Source organism: Gavialis gangeticus, unplaced genomic scaffold (genome assembly GCF_001723915.1).
Source record: "Gavialis gangeticus isolate Ggan-Ray unplaced genomic scaffold, GavGan_comp1, whole genome shotgun sequence".
Classification (NCBI taxonomy): Eukaryota; Metazoa; Chordata; order Crocodylia; family Gavialidae; genus Gavialis; species Gavialis gangeticus.
The window spans coordinates 86,725,154-86,738,040 of NW_017729034.1; the positions used below are offsets into that span (position 1 = coordinate 86,725,154).

General features: G+C 41.3%; 1 protein-coding gene and 1 non-coding gene across 5 annotated transcripts in view; one reads left to right on the plus strand and one right to left on the minus strand.

Annotated features, from left to right (window-relative positions):
* Nucleotides 1-12,887, minus strand: part of UTRN (utrophin) — a 692,661-nt gene that overhangs the window by 248,256 nt on the left and 431,518 nt on the right. The window lies entirely within an intron of this gene.
* On the plus strand, nt 2,394-2,476 carry TRNAL-UAA. The gene has a single exon. It is a non-coding gene; the product is annotated as a tRNA-Leu (tRNA).

Here is a 12,887-nt window from a genome sequence, read left to right on the forward strand (position 1 = left end):
TGTTACAAACTAGTCAGAGGGGACGAGCAGGCATTGGGGGAATCCCTGTTCCCCCAAGCACTACCATGACTGACTAGGAATAACGGTCACAAGCTGGCAGCAGGTAGATTCAGACTAAACATCAGGAGGCGCTACTTCACTGTCAGGGCGGCTAGGATCTGGAACCAGCTTCCAAGTGAAGTGGTGCTGGCTCCTACCCTGGGGGTCTTTAAGACAAGGCTAGACAATCACCTTGCTAGGGTCGTTTGACTCCAGTACTCTTTCCTGCCATGGCAGGCGGTTGGACTTGATGATCTGCTCAGGTCCCTTCCGACCCTACTAACTATGAAACTATGACCCTGGCACTTCAGGGCTTTGCTGGTGATGATAGCGGGGGCATTAAGGAACAAAGGGATGAGGATACTGAAGTACTGGCTCAAGGTTCATTCACATTGGGAGAAGGATCTGAGGATATCTACAATGCTGCTGAAGCATTGTGCTCTGTTGACAAAAGACATCCATTACCAGAGCTATCAATCTGTTATCTTTCACTGCACTAAAAAATACACCATTAGAAATGAAAGTTTACTTCAAAAGGCAACCTCTGGCCACCAGAATCTGCAATGATTACTTGGCAGGCAATACAGAAAGCATCAATTGTTGGCAAGATTTAGTCCTAAAATCCAAGTTTTTGATATGGTGTCCCACAACATTCTCACAGGCAAGTTAAGGAAGTATGGGCTGGCTGGATGAATGGACTGTAAGACAGAGAGAAAACTGGCTGGATCATCAAGCTCAGAGCATAGTAGTCAATGGGTCAATGTCTTTTGGTAGCTGGTATCAAGTGGAGTGCCCCACGGGTTGGTCTTGAGGCCAGTTTTGTTCAATATCATTATCAATGACCTGGAAAATGGCATAGAGTGCATCCTCAGCAAGTCTGAAGCTGACACCAAGCTTTGGAGAGTAGTAGATATGCTGAAGGGTAGGGCTAGAATTCAGCATGACCTAGACAAATTGGAGGATTGGGCCAAAAGAAATCTCGTGAGGTTCCATAAGGACTTAGGATGGAACAATCCCATGCACCAGTACACGCTGAGGGCTGACTGACTGAGGAGCAGCTCGGCAGAAAAGGACCAGGGGGTTACAGTGGGCAATACGCTGAATATGAGCCAGCAGCGTGCCCTTGTTGCCAAGAAGGATAATGGCATACTGGCCTGCATTGGTATGAGTTTTGCCATCAGATCAAGGGAAGCGATCATTCTCCTCTATGACTCCAGCAGATGTGGGGCCACATTTGGAGTACTGTGTTCAGTTTTTTGGGTGTTCCCCACCACACAAAGAATGTGAACAAATTGGAGAGAGTCCAGGCGAGAGCAACAAAAATGGAGAGGGGGCTAGGGGGCATGACTTATGAGGAGAGGCTGAGGGAACTGGGCTTATCTAGAGCAGTGGTTCTCAACCTTTGGTACCTTACATACCCTCTGCTGACTCACAAGGCAAATGTGAAACCAGAAGTCCCACTGTGGCACTTGTGATTTTGCTGCCATGAGGCGAGTCCCACTTTTTTCACTGCAGCCCGGGGCAAAGTAGCCTGTGCTGGGCCTCCCTCCCTATCCCCCGGCACACTGACGCTGGGGAGTGAAAGCCCCGGTGCACTGGACACGGCGGGAGGGGCGGCGGCCAGAACTTCTGACCTGAGCAAGGAAAGACAAAAACACAGCACCCATGTACCCCTGCCCGTGTCTTGCGTACCAGCAGGGCTGCACATACCACGGGTTGAGAAACACTGATCTGGAGAAGACTGAGAGGGGATTTAATAGCAGCCTTCATCTACCTGAAGGGGGGTTCAAAAGAAGATGGAGCTAAACTGTTCTCAGTGGCGGCAGATAGCAGAACAAGAAGCAACAGTCTCAAGTTGCACCAAGGGGAGTTTAGGTTAAATATTAGGAACAATTTTCTCACCAGGAGGGTAGTAAAAGACTGGAACAGGTTACACAGAGTGGATATGGGCTCTCTATCCTTGGAGGTTTTTAAGACCCAGGTAGACAAAGCATTGTCTAGGATGATCTAGTTGGAGATGGTCCTGCTTTGAGCAGAGGATTGGATTGCCCCCAGAGGTCCCTTCCAACCCTAAATTCTATGATTTTGTGATAAAGCCAATGATGTATTTAGGTCTCTAATAATAATAATTTTGCCAACTTCTACATACCCACTGCACCTGACTCAACCACTCCTACCCTGGCACTTTCTCGGCTAACAGGGTCTCACTACCAAAACCAACCCTGAGACAGATCCTTAGCTGGTGTGCAGTGCAACTAGGATAGTTAAATCAATGAGACTGTAACAATTCATGTCACCAAGGATCTGCCCCTTCTTCCGTGAGCATTTCTGAGGGTAGGTTTCTTCACTTCTACACCAGGATGGCTGAGTGGTTAAGGCGTTGGACTTAAGATCCAATAGATATATGTCTGCGTGGGTTTGAACCCCACTCCTGGTAGCAAGCCTTCTCTCCTGCCCTGGCAGGGGGTTGGGCTAGAAGATCTGCTAGGTCCCTTCTGACCCTAAACCTATGAAACTTCCTTAATGACGAGAACAAAGCAGGTGGGCATAGTAAGGGAGCAATGCAGCGTGTAGCCTCAAACCAAATCACAGCTTTAAGAATCTTTATTTGAAGCCTGCTAGCTTTGACAGTGACCCACTTAAGTCAGCCCTAACATTTTAAAACTATCAGCTCATTTATCATTATCATCATTACTCCAAGAGTTTCTCCCTTTTTTTAAAAAAGACCAATTTTAAACTTAATGATGGGATACAGTGGATCCTACAAAAATCTAAAATATAGATTGGTTTGCTTGAACACAGTCTATAAACCCATTTATTCTCCTTTTCAGGATAAGCCATTTATTGAAAACAATATTAAAAATAAAAGAGAGGCTGAACCCCATGAGATTACATATGGCCTGCAGGTATTTCTACTGAACTTTTGTTTTAAAGGATCCCACTTCCTTTCTGTGGGACACACAAGGATATGGTCTTGATTCTTCTTTATAACCAACTACGCTCCCTTTCCACACCTCTGGCAATGTAAGGGGGCTTCAAAATGGTTATGAATAACCCTTATATCCACAGCAGGCAGGGCCTCTCCATTGCTAGACAGTTTTTTGGCTAGGAAAAACATGGGACCTGTGATTCCAGGACTCACCCCAGTTTGTGTAAAATATGTCTTATAGCCAGGTATTAAAATATGTACCTCTCATTTGCATTTATATGTCCTATAACACAGAAATTATACATGTCAAAGCAAGACCTATTGCTTTCATATTTTATATGAGATGAAGAAATGGAAGTGTAGTTTCAGGTGAAATGTACTGAATTTCTCTGTACATCGGTGTAAAAATATTGAAGTAGACCATCTACCATTTGGCTAGCATGTAAATTGGCTCTTCAACATCAACTGTAAACCTATCAGTAAAACTTCCTTGTTGATCCTTCATATGAAAATACATTTTAATATTTGCAAAATCTTCCAAAAACAGAAGAGAAAAATCCCCAGACACTCAACTAGGCGCTGTTTTGCCAAATATTTAACAAAGTCTTTGCAAGTACTGTGGGCCTGTAGACACCGAATGATGTTGTTAGGTGTGAGAGGTGCCAACAATGCTTCATAAACCATTAGAATTGTGCTATTTATTACATATTACTGTTTAAATTTTCATGATCACTACCACCTTCATTAGAAATAACATTACACCCAATGTTGGTTACAGAAATGGAATTTTATAATGAAAACTACAGATCACATAAGAAGGTTTAATAACCAAATGCCAGAACTCTAAATTGACATTCTGCCAGCGTAAGCCATCATGCAAATACCTCTATGCTAATCGTCTAGAGATAAAATAAGCTTACCACCAACAGTACTGTAAGAGAACTTACTTCAAAATACTCTTTCATATAATGAAATTCATAGAGGAGTACAAAACAGGGAAAGAAAATATTCTAATGCATTTAGTGCATGACCATCGAGGAATGTGACCTCATACACTAGAACTGTTTTATGTAACTGTACTAAACCCAATTGGTGCATTTTCTACACGTTTTAAATAATGCTGCATCACAAGGACTGTACGAGAGTATTTTATGCTACTTATGCATAAAATTTACTTCATGAATTGCAGTGGAGTTACAACTGAAAATCCAATAAAAATGAAAGGACAACAGTTCTGAAGCATTTATTCATTCATAGTGCTATCTATAGTTGTTACTGTATATAATATAACATAGAGGCCAAGTGACTTTTTAAGTTATAAGTATACGAATGACAATTGTTGGCAGGATTTAGCCCAAAATTGTATGGTCAGGAGAAAAACAATTAAAAAGAAACAGCCTCCCTTCATGGTTTACATCTGACAATATCTAATACAACAATTCTAAAGAAAATAATACGGGATGTCTAAATATGCTTTTTAAATGAGCTTACTTTAAAAAAAAGTCAATGCTAAAAACAATTTTAACAAATAGAAAGCATGTACTAGGCATAAGTAACTGAAATTTGGAAAATGACAAATGAAGCTGTAGAATCAACTAAATCCAAATTACTTGAGGAAAAAAGAAACCACATTGTCCATTTTCACAAGAGGAAAAAATATCTAGTTGACTCTGATGTGATCCTATAACCATCCCCTTGAATCACAATATAGTAATCAGCTCATTAAGTTTAAGAATACCTTTCAGGTTAAATGCTTTCTACATAACAAAATTAAGCATGTGCTGAGACACAGCAACATGCTCAAGAATTTGCATAGTAGTTGAAATAATGCACAAAACTAGGTAGTGTCAAAACATTAACACAACCTGAAGCTAAATCCTGACTTTAAAAAAAGGTTCCTGGGGAAACAAAAATATTTTAAAAATAAAATCTAAGTCCAAGAATCTATGATTCCAATAGGAAGGAACTCAGTGCTATTTGTGTAATCTATGTAAGTCAGAACAACATGAAACAACAACAGCAATAAAATGCAGTCTCTTTAGGAGACTCAGACATAAAGCATATGGAGGTCAATAGGTTGTTGCAGCAAATCAATACATCCTGGTTTCATTCAGAATGTATGGCTTCAGGCAGAAGTAGGAAAATTCACTTGTTCAAAAGCCACAGTGATATTCTCCTCCCTTCTCCCCCCCCCACATCCCTCGTAAAATGCTACGTGTTATTAAAGTGATCTAAAAAGTAAAAGAATTAAATTTGTGCTGCTTTCCCACTTGAGTTTACAATATAAAACTGAATTGTTACAAGAAGGTTCCTCCTATGTGACATTACAATTCATTACGTATTGACTACAAATAACACAGCTCCATTAAGAGGGCTCTCCCAGTATTTTACAGGTCTCCCAGATAACCTCAGCCGGCAGCCAAGTCAGCTGCTGTACTTAAAGTGATATAGAGTCCCAAAGGACCAAAAGTTCATTGAGAAGAAAGGTGGCCTGAGGTCTCCCAGTAAAAGATCCAATGGGGTCTGTTCTTTGGCAAGGTCAGACAATAAAAAGTAATTTAAAATGCAATGGCTTGAATAATCTCTTTGTTTTGATAGCTACTATGATTATGAATGTATTTATTACAAGTTGCACACACATATTTACAATGTCCCTTTAGATCTCTGCAGTAGAGGCAAAAAACACTAATGTATTTATACTGAGAGAAAGGATTCTCATCCCCCAACAGTAAACTGATGTTCACAAACCAGGTCCATGAAAAGAAATGGAATGTGTAATACAAAGAAAGCTCCTTATTGGATGAGCACGGACAACAGAGTGAAGATAACATTTCATAATAGTGGTCTTCCTCAGAACATGTAGTATCAGGCAAGACGATCTCAAGGGGACAACACACCAAAATTACAGATCAGATACAAGTTTTTGGGATAAAAAAAAGTTATAGTACCATCAAAGTTAGTAAAAGGTGAACACGGTTTTTGTTTGGGGATTTTTTTTTAGAAATTTTTTGATTCAATTCTCGGAATCACCGACATCTTTCAATCTGTGGAATCACATTAAAACATTACTGATATTATGAAACTTAATATTTTCACTTATTTTGATTCCTTAGAATCTAATATATTCCTAGTGGCTATAGCTTATGGAAGTTTCAATATATGCAGACCACAAATTCCTGAGATTACATGGTTGGTGCAATAGTGGAAGAGGTGGGGGGAAAAAGGCACCAGAGAAGTAGCTCTGGAGCTATTGATGGTTAAAACAGGCCACAAGTTAATGCATCATGCTTGCTGGGGGCTTGATTCCCATGGCTTCCTTTTCCTTTCTGCCCCCCTGGCTGTCCCATCTGTGGAGGAAGAGGAAGTAGCAGTGGGTGGTGGTCAAATGATTTTGTTATACCTCCTCAGTTACCCCTTTCTGTCAGCTTGAGCAAGGACCTAAGAAATGATCCAACAAGCCTGCAGTCTCCAGGGCTAGGGACAGAAGTTACACAAACTGGTTTAAGTGATCAGAAACTGGTTTAAACCTGTAACAGAACAGAAGTTCAGTGCACATAAACCAGTTTCAAAACGGCTGAAACTGGTTTAAAATAAGCCTGATTGACTGTAGCATCACACTTAACTGATTTGGGTCAAACCAGTTTATGAAACTTCTATCCTATACCCCTTCCTGGTTCAAGTTACATTGGAGTCCTCCAGCATCCCAGCATTCTTTCCACCCCTGGGCTGTGCTGCATGAGGGGAGGGCACAGCTGAAGTCTGGGGCTAGGGTGGGGGGTTAAACTTCCCTTTCTGAGCTGCTGCTTTGCTAAAAACTTACTGCTGGCTGCAGTTGTGAACTACACATCCCAGAGGCACCTGGAAGCAGAAGAGGAAGTAATGAGTAACCCTACAGAGTCCTGCTGCTGTAATTCTGGACTGCAAATCCCAGAGACCTCAGGGGCAGCAATAAGAAGCAACCAACACACAGCTCATGCTGGCTATGTGCCAGAGAACCATACTCTAACACCCCTCTGGCTTCTGACCTGAGCCAGTTCAGACATGTGGCTGCATTTCCTGAATCAAAAATTAATGTGTGTCCAGTTGTTTTTCAGTTTAATCTCTGCAGTTTAGACTAACCTGCAAAAAGTAAATCAGTTCAGCCTCAGGCTTTCTGACTGCCTGTACTTAGCCCAAAATGTTGAATGAAGACATTGTTTTCCTCTGAGTGCAAATCATTTGACTTTGCTTGATTTCCTATTGGTTTTGACACAGAACTCAGGCGATGAGAGACACTTTAGTTCAACATGCACAATTCCTGTTGAAAGTCATCAGCAGCCACTGATGAGGCATTTCAATTGTTTAAGAATATTGGCACTGGGCTTAATAGAGTGTAAACAGACCCAGTCTGTGTAACTAAAAATGTTATGTCATATGAGCAAACAGACAGCCTAGCCCACTTTCATGCTCCACATGCCTAAACACGTTACCACAACCAAAGGTAGTCATAGTTTATGACACCTTAAATGGGAGGACATCTGTTTGCTTATTGTGTGCCATAGGAATTTCCTCACAAGCAGAATCAGGCTGCAGCATCAGCTGCCAAGCCTTGATTTGGGGCGTGCATCTGCAAGCTGGAAAGGCCCCATAGGGAATCACTGCAGGGGATTTTACATAAAGCATGCATCTCTCTATTGTGCCTTATGTTGGGACTGGTTCTGTGCACCTCGATTCAGGGCACAGTAACATGATACATGCATCATAGAAATTCCCTGCAGAGGATTCCTGTAGCATGCATCTGCAAATGGGGAGTCTCCCAGAGGGACATAGGGCTGTTGTTTTGCACAGTCGGATCCCTGAAGCCCTGGGAGCATCAGGGGCCTGACCCAGTGGCTCTAGGGCCCCAGGGACATGTGTAGACTGCACCCAGGGTGCTTGCCTTGGTTACTCTGCCCTGGTTATGCCACTGTTTGGGTCTACCACATAAATGGAGTTTTAGGCATTCTTATTTTCTTCTCTGTAACTAAAGTATTTGCTATCCTCCTGGCAGATTAATTCAAGGAAAGCCGCATCTGAAAGCAGACCTTGTGACACAAATAAAAAATGGGTCTTTAAAGAAACCTGCTAACCTGCAAGAACTGCCAGCTTATTCGTATTTATTAAACTGTGAAGGATACTGGCCTTTTATGGGATTTATTAGAATTGACCCATAAAAAATTATTAGCAATTTGAAAGAACATTGTTTTGCAGGCAAGTACTCAGTACTACGAGTTTGAAGGACATGAGGCATCATACCTGAATGACAGTGGCTATCATAAGTCACTGAAGTAATACCTTATATTCTTTAGTAATGATGTTGACTTCTGGGCAGCTCAATGGTTTAATCTCTCATTCAAACTGAAAACTGCAGCTTTTCTCAAAGTTCACTTTTAAGCAATAGCATTTATACTCAACTCCCTGACAAAGAGATACAGTCATTCCTTTTGTGTAGCACTTTTCATCACATTACCATGTGTGATGTGACTAAAGAGGCTAAGGTAGGCTGAGTTCTTGTAGGGAACGCTGGTGGAGGTCAGTGTGATCCTGTTTTGCTGTAAATAGTTTCATAGGTAGGAAACTTAAATGTCTTTTTCAGCCCAGGGGAAGATGGTAGGCTGGGTCTTACAGCAGGTCTCAGAGACTGCTCCCTGATTGGTTCCCCATGACAGTACGTTTAATTTTACTGTATGACTTCTAGTCCCCATATTGACTACTATAGTTTTGTAATGGTTGTTGACAGTGCTGTTGATGAAAGAGTGAGGCTTAAAAAAAAAGTTGGGGGAGAGGGGATAGAGTAGTCCCAGGAAGGGTAGAGTTGAGTCTGAGGAAGGACAGAGGGAACTACAGTGGCATGATAAAGACGGTTTGTTTGGAGCTGAGCAGTCTACTGTGCTGTTTGGGACATTAAGCCTCTGATCATATGCCCCTCCTTCCAAAGGAAAAAACCAACAACACTCTCTCTGGAAACTGACCAAAAAGAAGGAGCTCTCTGAGGTGGGGGTGTTATGAATTGACAGGGAAGCCATAAGAACTGCCATTTACTGGATCAGACCATAGGTCCATCTTGCCTAGTATCCTGGGTCACACAATGGCTGAGTAAATGCCAAAAGTGAGAGTGAACAGGGCACGACCAGGATTTTCCCCCTGTCCCATTTACAGCCGCCAGCATTTAAGGCAGGGGTGGGCAAAATGCGGCCCGGGAGCCGGATGTGGCCCACCAGGCCATTCTATCCGGCCCGCGGGGTGCCTAAAAAAATTTAGAAAATTAATATTAATCTGCCCTAAACTGCCTGTTGTGCAGCCCCAATGGCTTGCTGAAACTCAGTAAAAAACCTCTGCCCAAAATAATTGCCCACCCCTGATTTAAGGTCTAGGAAATTCTGATGCAGAAACTGTACCTTTACCAGGGTCTTAAAGCCAGAGGCCTGCCCATTTTGAGACTTTACCAGGGCTGGCTTCAGGGGGTCTTCAGGAAAAGAAGACCAAATAAGGTTTCTTGTGGGAAGTCCTGAGGCCGAGGTTCCCCCGAAAGAGATGTGATCCGTGACACCACATTCCAAAGCTGCAAGTGGCTTAGCACATAATAGTGACTGGGTCTTTCTAGATTTATAGCTTGTTGTATTTGGTCTTGCATTTTAGCTGACAGTGGCCAGAGTATCTCTGGAAAAAGAATCCTGTGTAAAGACCTCATTGATTCCACTAAGTTTTCCAGCCTCAGTCACTCTCTCAAATGTATTATGAACTCAAACCTGTAAGAGGTAAAGAGTTGCTCAGAATCATGATCGTAATCGTATCGAGGGACTGAGAACTATGACAAGCTGACTAACAAGTGGGAGTATTGAGAAGACATTTCTTATTGTCAAACAGTCATTTCAAGTGAGCCATTCTGGCACTCATAACTAGTCACAAATCATCTCTCCATTGAAAAGGGTTATCCCAACAATATAATAAATCACTTATGCATTTTGTAGTTAGAATTTTAAAACATTCCGAATTAAATTTTTAAAAAGTAAATTTCCATACTGGAATACCCATAATGAAATATTCCATCCAGAGTAAAATTAATCTCTTTGATATAATCAGTGGACCTCTACTAGACAGAGCTAGCAAATCATAAGAGGCCTTCATCAGCTGAGACATATCAAAGCGCATCATTCCAATAAATTATTCTAAGCTTCAAAACAATTTTCAAAAGAAATGTTTTTTTAATAATGACCCATTATCATTGATTACAGAGAACTCATTTGTCCCATTACAATTTATAAATCAACCAATCCAATCATCCAAGTCCTCTGAAACTACACAAATTGGTACCCATGATACTGATGTTAATATATAAAAAGAAAAAAAGCCTACCAAGCCAGGCAAACCAAACTACATTATTTGATGCAGCTGGGTAAAGAAAAAGATACTGTCTAAACAGAAGGTTACTTAAAAAGGGACATGATCAGGACAACTCTGCTCTAATCCAAACATATTAAACCACAGGAATAAATCCTAAAGGCTGTTAGAAAGGTTTGAATGTTGCAGATCAAAAAAAGCATTGATTTTTTTTTTAGTAACTGCATAATGACTCTGCAACCGAAATCTATAGTTATACAATTTGCACAGCATAAGTGTTATTTCTTTTTACTACAGATCTAGTTTATAATGATAGAACTGAAGCAATCAGGTAAACTTAATTACCGTTTAAAAGAAACTAACAGGAGAGAAAAATAATTCAAACCATTTCAGAGAACAATCCTTCTAAAAACATGCAGTGCCTTCTCTGGAGAATGTGTATAAGAGGAAGTAGTATACAGAGAGATCTTGCTATTGCAATTGTACTAGAACTGGATATGGGATAAGATAATACTGAAGCCAGGACACAAATAATCTATTTCCCCCAGTGCTCCAATGTGCAAAACAGGAGACTATCCAGTGTTGCTTATAGTGGGTACTTTTGAATGAACAGTGAACAGGACTAAACCCCACCTTCACCAAGAAGCAGGATGAATACACAGGGTGAGGAAGTATAGCATTCATTCTTAATTCTACTGCCACCCAATATCAGAAGGCATTAAGACTTCCAAAGCATAGCGTCTCCAGGGCACCAATGTTCCACCGCCACACTTCTACCCTATTCCTATGGGAGCTCAGACTCAGCAGTGGCACAACTGAGTTCACTATGTTTAGAACTATGAGTTGAACTTTATCATAGGATCACAGGAAGGTAGTGCTGGAAGGGACCTCACAAGGTCATCTAGTACAGCCCCCTGCTCATGGCAGAATCTTCCCTAATTAAACCATCCCAGCCAAGCGTATGTTCAACCTGTTCTTGAAAATGTCCAGGGATGGAGATCCTTATGAAACTATTCACAGCAAAACATGCTCACACTGAGTCCCCAGAAGTGTTCCCCACAAGAACTCAGGTCAAATAGCCTATTTGGTCATACACGGTAATGTCATGAATATTGTTATACAGAAGGAATGACTTGGGGTGTGTCCAGACATGCAAGGGCATTGCAAGACAATCTGTCCTTGTCCGGCTCCTCCCAGCTCTTCAGCCAGGGAGCGCTGGAGGCTGGGGTCGGCACCAGTGCTGGCCCCACCAGTCTTAACTGGTGACCTGGAGCAGCAGGGGCACAAGTTGGGCAGCACAGAGGCCTGACTGGCAGCCAGACTTGCTCTGGACGGTCCAGCTTCCATATGGTCTGGCACATGCTTGTTTTGTGTGTGTGTTGCACTGTTTTTTGTTCTGTGTGTTTGTTTTTTTGCTATCAGGAAATCCTAGTAGCAAATGTTGACCACACACTACAAATGTGCAGCGCAGAGCACATTTTAATGTTTGCCATGTATAGTTTGTAGTGCCCTAAAGAGGTTTGTAGTACGCCCAAACTGCACACCCCTGTTCATCTGGATACAGCTGCCGTCTCTTTGTCAGGGACTTAGTATGAATACCATTCTTTAAAAGTATATGTTGAGAAAAACTTCAGTTTTGAGTTTGAATGAGAGATTAAATCATAGGTATTGGGCTGCCCAAAAGTCAATGCCAGTACCAAAGAATTTTTGGTATTTCTTTAATGATTCATGATGACCACTAATTCAACTATAATGTTTCATGCCTTTCAAACTCATGGTACTGACAGCTTCTCTAAGTAGTCTGTTTCAGTGCTTGATCATTTTCAGAGTCCTTCCTAATCTCCAACTTAAATTTCCTCTGCTGCAGCTTCAGGTTATTGCTCCTAGTCCTGTCCGCTATGGCCACAGATAATACTTTATTACCATCCTCTCTATAATTCCCCTTCGGGTATTTGAAGCCTTACCAATCCTATTATCCCATTAAATATTATTGGCACATCTTTCCCCCCCCCAAACACTCATTATGTCTACTTTGCCTTGGAATGAATCTGGACACATTAATAAATGAATAAACTTCAAGCTCTCCAGTTTGCATAGTTTTCAAGGGCTTCAGACAAATACAATTATAAAACCAGAAAAGATAAATATTTTCTACCAACTTCCTGGAATTTACTCCATCAAGTTTATTCCTATTAGACATCAATGGTTCAGTTTATGTTTACTCCCACACTCTGTCCATTAAACATGCATGATAGTTAGATGAATACTCTTAATAATGACTATATCAGAAAACCTTATCATGTTCAGATCAGACCTCCTACACAGAAAGTAACAAATATCTCAACAGGATCACCACCTAGAGCCATAATTATCTCACTGACAAGGACATAAGTAAATAAGTTAAATCTTTGGCTTCCAAAGTAGCCTTCTTGCAATCAGGGCATCAAACTTTCTTGTACTTAACAGCCAGAAATGGAAGCTACTGTGGTAGGATATGCTACCAAGATTTAGTAATGCTCTCTCTTTTTTTTTTTTTTTTTTTTTTTTTTTTTTTGTTTTT